The sequence below is a fragment of the Mustela lutreola genome, chromosome 7 (assembly GCF_030435805.1).
Source record: "Mustela lutreola isolate mMusLut2 chromosome 7, mMusLut2.pri, whole genome shotgun sequence".
Taxonomy (NCBI): Eukaryota; Metazoa; Chordata; class Mammalia; order Carnivora; family Mustelidae; genus Mustela; species Mustela lutreola.
Window position 1 is genome coordinate 14823587 of NC_081296.1, and position 11235 is coordinate 14834821.

General features: G+C 45.7%; 1 long non-coding RNA gene across 1 annotated transcript; it reads left to right on the top strand.

Annotated features, from left to right (window-relative positions):
- Positions 1 to 10294: 10294 nt before the first annotated feature.
- On the top strand, positions 10295 to 10838 carry LOC131835198 (uncharacterized). The gene is made up of 2 exons (XR_009355099.1): positions 10295 to 10538; positions 10668 to 10838. It is a non-coding gene; the product is annotated as an uncharacterized LOC131835198 (long non-coding RNA).
- Positions 10839 to 11235: the final 397 nt, after the last annotated feature.

The following is an 11235-nucleotide window of genomic DNA, read 5'->3' on the forward strand; positions in this document are numbered from 1 at the left end:
AGCAATGCATGGTGACTGGATTTTCTAACCAAATTCTTACCAACTTTTCAAGGCAGTCATGGCTGCCTGCTGGACCCCTCTGGTCTCGTTCACAACCTCATGGGACTTTCCCTGCTGTAGCTGAGAAGAACCCTCTTGTGGGTACATTGGCAGACCCAGCTGAGGGAAATTGGGAGCCAAAGCCCTTCTTGCCACCTCACTTGGCCTGGCCCCCAGGGCAGCTCTAACCCCAGGCTGCAGGTGCCCTAGAGCGGCTCCCACTCCAAGCCTGTAACCACCTCGGCTTCTGTACCCCACCAAGAGGGGGCCCGGCCTTAAGAGGGAGAGCAGACCATGTTCATGGCTCAAAGAGACACTGCCAAGGTGGCACTTGGAGTGGCTTCCCCTTCATCACCAATGTGTTTATCTTTGAGAAAAATGAACTTGTATCCCCCATCCCCTCAAATCACTCAGGCTCAGCCAACTCTCTTCTGGGCTTCTGTCTCAAATGGGAAAGTTGGGGCTTCCTGTCTTTATTTGATTATGTCTTCAATCAGACCCTGATGGCTTGTACCTGGAAGTATAGGCCCATCCAGTGGTCCCAGGTCTTACTTTGGCCACTCTTCTTGCTTCTGGGATGGGGCATCATTTGTTCCTCTATTACATTAATTCATTCATCCATTCATTCATTTAATATCTGTTGAACATCTATATACCAGGGACTAGCTAGGTACCGGGGCTACCAAAAGTGCCAGGCATATAGAAATGGATGTTCACCCTTAGAGAGCATCCAATCTAATGGGCCACCGGTGTGAAGGGGGCACCTGGCTGCAGGGAGGTACGTGACCTCATGGTGCAAGCTAAGGCTGGGGACAAAAGCCAGGATGCCATGAGAACTTGCAGACTGGCTTTAGAATTTGAGTTTTTGTCCTAGAAGCCTTGGGGAGCCATGCAAAGATTTTAAGCAGAGGAGAGACCTAGTCACATCACATTTGTGTTTTTTTGCAAAAGACACTAGCAGTTGTGTGGGAAAGGCACTGAGAATATGGAACCACTGACACAAGCTGATGATGCCCGAGGTCTGCCTGGGGCAGAGGCCAGTCTTCCCATCTTAAAAACCTCGTGCTTATCAGTAATAAATATAAACCACTGTAGGCTGTCTCTTCAGAACACTGTTGACTTTTTGAAAAAGTTACTGAAGGGCCAGCCTCCTAAATTGTCTCAAGAGACTGGTGACAGACCCATCTTCAAAGCCTCAGAGAAGAATGGAGAAGAGCTTTGGAAGAAAACCCTGAGTGATTTGAATGGAAACCCTCCTGATCTCCAGAGTCCAGAACGGCTCGCCCAAGAAACTGCGAGATGGAAGCAGAGACTCCAAGAAATGGAGCAGGAGAAAGAAAGGCTAGAACAGTCAAATGCAGGATTCCAGCAGGCCCTGAACGAGAAAGTCAGCCAGTTAGTACCGGTGGGTGAAAACCTGCTGAAGACCTTCCCCGGGCCCACTCAACTTGGAGATCATTTGGGTCATGTCAACTGTGAGGTCGAGGAAAAGAGGGAAACAGAAAATGACGATGGCCCCATCCACGGGTCAGAGGGTGATCTGATGATGCTGATTCCAATGTGTCCCTTCAAAGTGCTGAAGCGAAAAAGCAGGAACTAGCCAGACAATTGCAGGAAGGAAAGCAAATGAATGAGGAGCTTATGGGACAAATAACAGATCTTCAAGCCAAGGAGGCCTCTTTGCAGCATGAAAATTCACAGCTTGAAGAGGAGATTCAGCAGCTGAAACAGAAGCTTCAAACTCTACCTAAATTATATCAAGAATGCGTCAGCCCCGTTGAGAGAAAATGGTCTGAGGCAGAAGAGCAGTGTGCAGACATTAAGTGGAATCTTTCCTGCACATGTAGAAACATCAAGGCCATGTCTCAGACTCGAGACTTCTACAAGGAGATCGCTGCAGACACCAGGAGAGAATTGGAGGAAAATAGCTTGCACTATTAGAGGTAGATTAGGAGGGTTTCCATTCAAATCACCCAGGGGATCCTATTCCATGCAAAGAGAGCTCAGGAAAGCTGGATGGCAGCTGTGCTGACCGAGAGAAGCCTCAAGGAGCTAAAGAAAGAAAGTGATCACAACAGACAAATGTTCCAGCTTTTCCCAAGTGGCCCTTTTACTCCTGCTCCTCCACCAGCTGCCCACAGAGGCCCAGAAGTGTCAGAGAACCCCTGGATCATCAGCACCCCCAGGAAGGAGAAGAGCCAGGACTTGAGGGCCCAGGTAGCTGGGCCACACCACCAGGGACCCCTGCAGATTTGACTGAGCTCACAGCAGGCTGGTCCTGAACTCCCACAACCACAGCATAACATCTGCATGTGTTTTCTGTCTTTAAAGTTATTTGGACTTATCTCTTTTTAGTTTAGGTATTATTTAGGTAGTTATTTATATAGTTATTTAATTGATATTACAATTACTTTTATTAAAGTAGATTTAGCATTGTAGTTTTCAGATAGTATTTTTCCATTAAAGTGTCATTTCCTGTAATTCTTACAGATGTATTATTTTCACCAGACCCTCTAGAACTAGAAAATATTAAGTTAAAGATTTAAGTTAAAGATCTCCAATTACTTTAACAATCATCAAAATTTGGCATGGATACAAACATTTAAAATAATCAACATTTTTCTTTTTTTTTTTTAAGAACATTTTTCTATGGCATGAACATTTTTGTGTGCTGTTTTCATACACATAAGCTTGTATTAGACATCTGCACAAGTAAATTAATATGTATCTGAATAAATTTTGATTTGAAAAACTGGGGAAAAGAAAACCCTAAACAACAATTTCCTATTCCAACTTAATAAAATTTTGATTATCTTAGCAGAGTTTAAAGTTACAATTTTTTCTTCCCTTGTTAACTTTTTAAAACTTTTTTCCTTTTGTTTAAGATATTGTTTGCTAAATGTTTAGATATTTCTCAATTTTATGTAGCGAAAATAAAAGTTTTTCAGAGATGGCAAGCAAACAGTCCTCCCCATGGGGTTTACAAGGCACTTTTAGTCAGTTTTACAGTAACAGAGAGTAATAGAACAGTAAAGAAAGCTGCCAATTTTTAAAACAATTTTAAAGAGAGAAAGGAATGATGTTCACACAATTTGTATAATATGCAAAATATACCTAGCTCGTATATACACAAAAGGAGAATTTCCCAATGTATCAGATAGATGCTTGCTCTCTGTTTCTTGGAGCTGTGGAAGCAGAAAGCAAGGCAAAAAGCAGAGGGAGACTCCCAGATGCTAACAACAGGGGGAGCTGTTCGCACCCTTGGGCTTGCCTGGAGGGAGGAGGGGGAAAGTGGTGCCATCAGGGCCGTAGGGAAGGCAGATTTAGTTCCAGGCCACCACAATAATGCAAATGTCACCATGAAGCACATAATTCAATAATTAATATTTTTTCTGGAAATCATTTTTTTCAGGTTTCCCAGTGCATATAAAAGGTGTTTATCCCATGACACTGCAGTCTTGTGAGTGTGCAATAGCATTATCTCTAAACAAATAAAAATTAAGCCTTGTTTAAAAAATATGTTTTGCTAAGATTTTATTTATTTATTTGAGAGAGAGAGTGAGAGTGAGAGAGAGCATGAGAGGGGAGAAGAACAGAGGGAGGGGCAGACTGCTCGTGGATCGGGGAGCCCCATGCGGGACTCGATCCCAGGACTCTGGGATCATGACCCGAGCTGAAGGCCATTGCTTTGCCAACCGAGCGCCCCAGACACCCAAATTAAAAAATATTTTCTTGTTGAAAACTGCTAACTGTCATCTGAGCTTTTATCAAGCTGTAATCTTTTAGCTGGGAGGAGGGTCTCGTTTCAGTATGGATGCACGTTGATCAGGGTGGTGGTTGATAGAAAACTGGCAATTTCTTCAAAGATGACGACTATCAAGGTTGCTGCATCAGCCTACCCTTCCTGTCACGAAGACGTCTGGTAGCAGGCAGGGCTGTGGAGGGACGTGAACAAATTGGAGCGCAGATGGGTGGGAATGTGAAACAGTGCAGCTGCTGTGGAACATGGTGTGAAGTTTCCTCCAAAAATTAAAAAATACTCTACGATCCAGTAATCCCACTTCTGTATTGAGGAAAACTGAAATCAGGATCTGAACGGGGTTTCTGCATTTCTAGGTTTATAGGGCACTATTCCCAGTAGCCCATGAGAAAAAGCTATCCAAAGGCCCACCAACGGATGGATGGATGGGCTGAGAGAATGTGGTGTGAATGAGTAAAGAAAATGTAATATTATTCTTTAAAAAGAAGGAAATTCTGTCACACGCTGCAATATGGATGAAACTTAAGGATATTGCTTTACGCAAAATAAGCCAGTCACACACACAAACACACACACACCAGATATTATGAGTCCCCTCATATGAGATCTCTAAAGTGGTCGAAAAATAAAATAAAATAGGTGCACCTGGGAGGCCCTATTTTATGTACATGGTACATTCCATGTCATGTGTTTTTTACCTCAATTAGGGGAAAAAAAAGGTATGAATATGAGTTTTAGGATTTGAGTGGTGGGGAATTAGACTTGAGCTAAGTCTCAGACCAATGACTTTACGTCTCTACATTTCAGTTAATAAGTTATAATTAATTAATAAGTTGATTAATTTTTAAAGGTTCTGTTCTAACTGCATTATAATTATAGAGAGAATATTTTAGTCCTCCACTCTAAGAAAGTCCTTTACGGTACAAAATGCTGACCTTCTTATCTTCCGAAAATTCCCTCCATTACGCCTCGTCAGTTAAGAGGGACAGTCAGCTCACATTGGATGCTCAGAGATCAGCATCTCCCTAAAGTAATTCATGCTGAGAACATGATAATGTAGAAAAGGGCAAGGTTTACCCCAAGCCAAAGGAGTACCTAATTCTTTGCCTATAAGAGAGGAAGCATCTGGACTTGGTGTTGTCCTGATTCCCCGTGAACACACTCTGGAGCAAAGCTCCAGAGACAGGGGTTCCTGCCCCTTGAACAAAGAGCCCGTTAGCTTGATGGCTGGGGAAGAGGCTGAGCCTTTTCCTTTACTACAGTAGGCCCCCTGCAGAGCCCTAGGGTGGTCAGTTTGCCTTCTGGCCCTTGGGCCCCTTTAGGTCGTCACCCCACTCAGGTGCCCTAGGCCTTCAGATCTTCCTTCATATTCTGGTAGTTTCCTATACCTGCTTCTCTATTCTGTTTGTCTCCAGTAACCCTTTCTAGTCCTGGCTGCAGGGCCTCGAGGGCCTGCCCCTCTCTGAGCTCCTCTTTGGGATGTCTGTGTCCCACCTTGGACTGTGAATTCTGTCCTGCCCTGGGCCTTGGCTTCAACTGTTGCCTTCAACTGCCACCAGAATATTCTGTCCTTAAAGTTCGCAGGGGTTGGTGCTGGTGCTTAGCAGCCACAGGGAAGATAAGACTTGGAGCCCAACGTCCAGGCTTTTGCCTTCTGAGTTGGCTCAGCCTTCAGTCTGCAGTAAGCACACAGCAATGCATGGTGACTGGATTTTCTAACCAAATTCTTACCAACTTTTCAAGGCAGTCATGGCTGCCTGCTGGACCCCTCTGGTCTCGTTCACAACCTCATGGGACTTTCCCTGCTGTAGCTGAGAAGAACCCTCTTGTGGGTACATTGGCAGACCCAGCTGAGGGAAATTGGGAGCCAAAGCCCTTCTTGCCACCTCACTTGGCCTGGCCCCCAGGGCAGCTCTAACCCCAGGCTGCAGGTGCCCTAGAGCGGCTCCCACTCCAAGCCTGTAACCACCTCGGCTTCTGTACCCCACCAAGAGGGGGCCCGGCCTTAAGAGGGAGAGCAGACCATGTTCATGGCTCAAAGAGACACTGCCAAGGTGGCACTTGGAGTGGCTTCCCCTTCATCACCAATGTGTTTATCTTTGAGAAAAATGAACTTGTATCCCCCATCCCCTCAAATCACTCAGGCTCAGCCAACTCTCTTCTGGGCTTCTGTCTCAAATGGGAAAGTTGGGGCTTCCTGTCTTTATTTGATTATGTCTTCAATCAGACCCTGATGGCTTGTACCTGGAAGTATAGGCCCATCCAGTGGTCCCAGGTCTTACTTTGGCCACTCTTCTTGCTTCTGGGATGGGGCATCATTTGTTCCTCTATTACATTAATTCATTCATCCATTCATTCATTTAATATCTGTTGAACATCTATATACCAGGGACTAGCTAGGTACCGGGGCTACCAAAAGTGCCAGGCATATAGAAATGGATGTTCACCCTTAGAGAGCATCCAATCTAATGGGCCACCGGTGTGAAGGGGGCACCTGACTGCAGGGAGGTATGTGACCTCGGTGCAAGCTAAGGCTGGGGACAAAAGCCAGGATGCCATGAGAACTTGCAGACTGGCTTTAGAATTTGAGTTTTTGTCCTAGAAGCCTTGGGGAGCCATGCAAAGATTTTAAGCAGAGGAGAGACCTGGTCACATCACATTTGTGTTTTTTTGCAAAAGACACTAGCAGTTGTGTGGAACACCCTTTAGAAGAAGGGGAGTGGGGATCCGGTGGGGATCCCCTTGGGCAATGCTGGTGGCCACGGTTGAGGGGGCGTGGGGAGGAGTGGTGGAAAGTAACCTGAGTGGAGGGGGATGGCAGACCATGGGGGTCGACTGGGGGGCTGGGGAACCCAAATGCAGACACCAGAGGAGGGACACGACTTAAGACAGGTTTGGGGCTATTGAGTTGAGGTGCCTTTAAAGGGAGGGGATATTCGGGTAGGGAGCTCCTGGGAGAGATGTGGCCTGTAGATAGCCATTGGTGAATTATCTGCTTTATGCGACTCTTCCGTAGGAAGGGCAGAGCTCGCTGGGGAGAAAGAGTTCGAAAGTGAGGACACCTTTGGGGCAGAGAGGAGAATCTCTCAAAGGAGGCTATGGAGGAACAACCAGAGAAGGAAGAGGGACGCCGGGGAATCATGGCGTCACTAAGGCCTTGAGAGAGTATCTCTGTTTTCTCTCCACAACCATTTGCCTTCATGACAAACACATCTCCTTCCTCCTGAATGTCGCATGTAGGGAGCAGAGTGGGAAACCAGTGCTAATGCTGTCTGGGAGGGGTATGCAAGCATTCAAAGTACCGGCAGGAGGGCCAAGGAAGGCTCTGGCAAACTCCGCTAGATTTGGTGGCAGGGACATGTACATCTGAGAGTCAAGGGACAGGCATGGAGAAGCTTGTGGAAATTCAAGGCTGGGAGGGAGCATGGGCCCATGGTCTGTGAGTTTAGGGACATTAAAAGGAGATCAGGGGACAGGAGATGAAGAGTCTCTTTGGAGGTTCGGGGAGATGGTCTGAGGGGAGAGCAAGGCCAGCTTCCATGGCCTGTTGGGTCTTGAGATAGAGAGAAGTGCTTCTCCTGGCATGGGCATGTTTTTTAGAGAAGCAAGAAGCAGGAGGAGTTTGCCACTGTTAAAGGTAAGAGAACAATCGGAGGGGAGGACAGGATACCATAAGGAAAACCAGTGAGGCTCTGGAGGTCCCTGAAGGGTACAGGTCAGCGAAACAGGACTGTTATTCCAAATGTATGTGGCTTCTGAGAACATCTTTGAAGCCCGTCCAGACTTTTTAGAGCTGTCAGAGCATCTAGAGCGTGCAAACGGCCCAGAGAAGAGGGGCAGTGGAGAGGTAGGCTGAGAGAAGCCAGGAGGGTCAATGTGGGCCACAAGTTAAGACAACCTCAGCAGGTAGAGGCAATGCATTAGATATCCTCCTTCACTCTCTACATTACATCAGATCTCTACACTCCATTCTCCACAGCTAGCCCTGCCAGGCTCCTTCACCCCTGCCAAGACAGTGTCTGGTCACCATTTTGTGCCTGGCTTTTCCAGGTAGCCTCCAACTCGAATCCCTCATGGTTAAGCCCTATGGCATTGAGACAGGGCAGTCCTGCCAAGGTGCCTGCTTGAGACCATGGCCAGAGAGAAGGTGGGGGGTTGGGGGGACAGGGCAGAAAGAGCAATTTTGGACCCCCTTTGGGGTGTGGCTTCCTCATGCCTACCAACGCAAGACATCTGTTGAGACAAAGAAGTAGGTTTTCAGGGGGGAAACAGGAAATCAGTGTGGATACCAGTGGGAGCCACCATTACCCTGAAGGGATAATTTTGGAGTGGTTGACCCAAGGATGGGGGGTGACAGCACTGCACCTCCAGGCTTCAATTTCCCCACTTGTAAAATGGAGATAAGAGAATAGCCTCTACTTCAGAGAGTCGTTGAGGGTTCTGTGAGTTAATTTTTGCACAGAATATTTAGAAAAGCCAGTCACATCCCAAATGCTAGTAACTACTATCATGATTTCGTGAGGCATTGTCCATTTACATGAAATTCTTGGACTTTGGGGTCACAAACAACGCCTATTGATGTGACTCGATGCTGCTCAACAAAGAGGCATTCCAGTTTAATGATTAAATAGCAGTGATGATAAGGTTCAAATTTAGGATTACATATTAGGATCAGTTTGAAGAAGTTTTCCATGAATACTTATTAGAGTAGAAAGGTGGAGAGTTAGGTGTCAGAAGACCACAAATATTTGTTCTAGGATCTTCTACAGGCTGGACTTCAGTGGCCATTGTGATAGAAATGGTACTTACATTGGCAGAGCTGATGACTCTGTTGAGGAGACAGATACAAATTAAAAAAATAATTACAAATTACGATTAATGCTAAGAAGGGGAAAAACCCCAATGGGAATAAGAGGTTGGAGGTACCTAACTTTAGATCATGAAAATCTCTGATAAGTTGATGTGAAGCCAACGATTGGCCACTCAGAAGTGGTTAGGGAAGTGTTTAGGAGGTGAGGAGAGAATTCTGGATTGGAAGGTGATTTCCTTTCCCAATTAGGTAATCTCAGGGAATTCTGTGTGCACTGATTTCTACATCTGTAAAATGAGGATAAGCCTACCTATCCAACTGACCACAACTGAGCCTGTGTGAGGATAAAATGAAATGATGTTAAAGAATTCTGCTAACCACAGACAGAGGCACAGAAAAGAATCCATGAGGAAAGAATGCACTGATCAATTCCTTTCACTTTTTCTATTCATTAAATTTGGTTCCTGTGTATGACAGGACTATAGTACACAGAGGTCTCTTTGGGAGGCACAGTGACTAAAGGTCATGTTGAGAAGACATGACCGTGATGTTATGGTTAGCAGTGCAAGGAGAGACGGGTGTGGAATGGAGACAAAGGTGATTTTCTGGATAGGAGATGGCTGAGCTGAGCCATAGGAGATGAGGGGGAAGAGTTGAGGTTTTTGTAAAGCTGAAAATCTGGAGAAAATTTTAGTGGGGGAAGTTGGAACGTATTTCAGTGTTCAGTAGACACAAACCCTTCTGGGACCTGACATTGGAGAAGGTCATAGTTAATGTTACTTAATCTTCACCAAGCAGCCATTTAATTCTAGAAACAGAGAGGCAGATGTGCTTTTCCCTGGGTGCTCAGAAACGTGACTTCCATCCAGTAGATCATCAACACACATTTGATGTATTGAAGGGTACCCCAAAATGGGAAATATCCAAGGAGAGCACTGCCAGGCTGCCCTGCATTTTCTGGGCTATACGGGAGTCCCATGAGATCAGGGTCAGAACTCTCTGTGGGTTGCAAAAACATCTTCTTTCACATGTACAGTGAAGCAGGATAAGGGCTACAAATCAATGAATCCAGGAAATGTTCTGCTCTGCGGAGAAGCATCTTCCCAGGTTGGACAGTGGGGCATCAGCCATTGCCATGTTTCCCCCTTCAGTCTGAAGCCCACAGACTATGCCACACTGCTCATTAGGTCACAGTGTCATTGTGGACATGGATGACCAGTCAGCCAGTATGGCTACAGCTTCTGAATGGCATTTTCTGACTGTTGCTGTATCGGCGAAAAAGTTTAAGGAGAAAGTTTAAGGAGAAAGAGGCATCTGTTGAAGTTGCCTATAGCAAGGTCACATTCTGATAAAGACATTTTCTCAACCACACTGTTCCTCTCCAAAGAACAGAAGTGCTGAAGCAAACATTCTAGTTCTAGGTGGCCTTCAGGTGAAGGGGTGAGGTAGGAACCCTCTGGAAGGGAAGGAGGCAGGGAGAGAGAGGGTCTCTTTCATCCTGGAGGGGAAGGTCAGAGGGAGAAGAGACTGATTTTTGTGATGCCATGGGTTTCAGGTTTTCCATGGCCTTTTTGAGGCTATTGCCTGCCGAGTTTAGACCCCATGTTCAAGGTCACTTCCAAAGGGGTCCATGGAAAACACCTTCTCAAGCTAAAAGAGACTTTGACTCTTGAAACTGTAAACTATAAATGCTATAAATGCTAATTTTTATGAATGGTCTTGTATAGATAAAGAGGAGCGATGAAGGAAGACATTTGGAATAGAAAAGTGTAGAAGGAGCCAGGAGAAACTAAGGGCTTTGAACAAGAAGCAGCGGAGGAGTTGGGTCAAGACAAGTCAAGAGTTTTGTGGAGCAGATTCCTAACATCTCAAAGAAGGAAGCCAAACTTATTCAGTGTTAGCAGAAATCACTCTCTGTTTCCTGCAGAGGTGAGGGGAAGCTGGGACACGAGCTCAGAGCTGCTTGGGCTTGTAGGGGAGCACATGCTGGGATGAGGGGCCCAGAGGCAAAGGGTTGACCATTTCTTGTCTTCCACATGTCTCTTTTTCTGCTAACAGCCACCTGTCAGCAGTTCACGGGCAGGCTCCAGACTCAGCAGGAATGGAGGGAACTCACTGCAGCTCGCGGAAGGAAGACCTCACATGGCCAAGTGGTCAGTTCTCCCCTAATGGATCCTGGCATTTGACACAATTCCAATCAAAATTGCAATGGGAATTTTTTAAACTTGACACGGCATTTCTAATGTTTATTTGGAAGAATTTATTTTGGAGGAACAAGTAAAACTTGCACACACACACAATAGGTAGCAAGTAGAAGCTTGCATTGTTAGATTTTGAAACATATTTTAAATCGGAAATCTTTTGAACAGTATGAAGCTGGTGGCCAAATAGGTCAACGGCAAGGGATAGAAAGCCCAGATATGGGTTTATTTTAGCCTTCTCTGCTTTTAGGGGAGTGGCATTTCCATTTAGAACAGTGAGTGATAGAGACGCATCACCGTTTGGAGCAAAGCAAAGTAAATTTCCTATTCATTGCCATCGTGATGCAAAGACTGGGACAAGGGTGTCACCAGCCAAGAGTGCCATTTTTCTTTGACCCCAAGTTCCCCATTGTTTCATGTCAGGT